We start from the raw sequence: 2,637 nt of genomic DNA on the forward strand, positions 1-2,637 counted from the left end.
AGAACCTCCCCTACACCATGTTAAATAGAACCTCCCCTACATCATGTTAAAATAAGATAAATCATTGATTGTAGGCAGGAGTGGTATCACTATATCACTGTTGGCGCATCCTGTATGCCAGAAATGGCGAAGATAGAGGCAAAAGAAAAAAAAAGTCCAATATAACCTTCACATTAGAACGTTCGCTTTAGAGGGACCCTTCACGATCAGTATGAATGACTGGCATGATTCAAAAGCGTGACTTGCTTCAATCATGAAGGCTCCTACACTATCAGATCGACACTTATTTTTGAATATGATATCGTATAGTAAGGATCTTGTGTAATGTCTCTTTGGATTCGTAATAAAAAGGAAACTCGTTGGACTACTATTTTGGCATTTGCTTGCATAAATAAAGTGAACTGCACTCTTTGCCTCCCCTCCACTTCGAATTTAGGTTGGATTTCAAAATTGTGTCAGTAATTAGTTTTACCTCCACACTATCAATCTGAACGTGAATCGTTAATTTTCTGGTATCCTCATTCACTGTGCTGGGGTCTCTTTCTTGAAGGTATCCTTAGTACTTTGAAATTACCTTAGGTCAACTGAAGGTACTTTTACACGTACCAATAATATTGTGACAGTTATCTTGATTTCTCAAAGACAATCTTGTCAAATAAATGATTGTATATAATATAATAAAATTAAACTTCTTGAACGAATGTTTTTTAAATTTATTTATTTAATGTAATTTACAACTGTATAAATAATAAATACAATAAGTAAATCTATGGACTGTTTCATTTATCTTGAAAATCTTGGGAAGGAACCACCCATTGGTGGTACTTCAAGTATTAATTTAAATTAGAAAGTCCCGTGGCCATCTTCTTTTCAGACATCTCGGAGGATTATAAGGGGTTGTTAAGGATGAGAGATTAAGAACTAATGGGTTAGGATGGATAAGGAGTTTGGAATGAAAAGACGCATATCTGTTTTGGGCCAAATCTGCAACGAATGGGATGTTAAGGTTTTTGTGGATGAGTTTATTTGTAAAGTTGCTAAAGGAGCAACAAGGATTGGGTGCGGGAGGAATTTGATGGTTTGGTGGAGCCCCAAAGCTCAATTCCATTTGTCCAAATTGGTCTGATTATCGCTAATTTTTTGTAGAGAATGGGAAGTTTAGAGCGTTTGTTAGGTAAGTGTGTTGTAGCAATCGAAATCTACGGGAAGTTTCTTGTCGTTTGAGTCTTGTGTGTGGATTCCATGTAAGTCTCCTGTCAAGATGGAGTCCTAAGTATCGATTCTCTTCAACAAGCGTTAGTGGAGTATGAACGAAAGTTAAAATGAACAGATTATGTAGCACTATTTCTATGAATTTTTATCATCTACTATCTATTTTGCTCATATTTATGTTTCCTTTAATTTCATCTATCATTATTTTGTTCCTTTTAATAATGGAAATGGAATTTAATATCCGACAAAAGTCACAAGAACAAATCAAGCGTGTGGACAACGATCTATGTTGCTTCCTTCGTTTATCAAGTGTTTGATTTGCGATAAGTGGTAAACATGGATGAAATTCGGTAATAACTTGATAATGTTGGGCGTTTTAGATTGCTTCAGCCTATGAGAGGCAGCATATTGCTTTAGATAATTATGTTTTCAAATATTTTCCTACAAGGAAATAGGTGTGCCATATTATAGTGTTTTAATTAAATTTTAAAATAAGGAATACATATTCATTTGAATCAGTGAACCGTAGTGTGACGTTCGGCACAGCGTGAGAAATATTTTCTTTCGGAATGTACTTGCCAAACACAGTGTTCTGTCTATATATTTATCGATCTTTCGGATGGTACTTGCCAAACACAGTGTTTTGTCTATATATTTATCGATCTTTCCAGATAAGATATACCCCCATTTGCAACACCTGGTTCAATCAGATTTAGTGTAGACAAAAAGTTAAAAAATATTAGTGTGTACATTAGTGAAGAAACTTGAATTGTGTGTGACCTTTGTTTCCAAGGTTTACCCAATATTAACAAATTTCAATGTAACTTACGTAACACTTATTATATTGTGTCTACGTGTCAGCCCATATTTTGAAGGCCTTCTTCAGGGCTAACAAGGGGAAGCTAACAACAGATGCGGGAAAATCTAATTACGTTTCAATGGTACATTTGTTGGTGATGTAAGGGCCAAAAATATTCGATTTGTGTCCGAGGGTTCTTGCCAATGCGCCATAGGCAAAAAAAAAAAAGGTAATTTTTTATATCACCGTTTTTGGTATGACTTTATATTTTATTCATCAATCAATTTGTTAATTCCTTTAAATAAGATTGTTGAACTTATTAAATAAGTTAAAATGTTTACAAAATCGCAAAAAACAAAAGGCGCTTCAAGTAAGGTAGTTTGTTATTTTTTTTTAAAAAACAAAACTGGTCAAATTCGTTTCAGCATTCTTTGAAATCATCAAAAACGAATTTTCAAAGGAATCAAATAAAAGAAATTGTTTTCTTAGTTTTAAATTATAAAACTATTTTTCATTGATATGGCAAGATTATAAGTTTACCATGTCAAGTAAATAAGAGAGGGTTAACTTAAGTTAAGTTTACCATGTCAAGTAAATAAGAGAGGGTTAACTTAAGTTAAGTTTAC

This window comes from Halyomorpha halys, unplaced genomic scaffold (assembly GCF_000696795.3).
Source record: "Halyomorpha halys isolate HHAL.00 unplaced genomic scaffold, Hhal_1.1 Scaffold181.1, whole genome shotgun sequence".
NCBI lineage: Eukaryota > Metazoa > Arthropoda > Insecta > Hemiptera > Pentatomidae > Halyomorpha > Halyomorpha halys.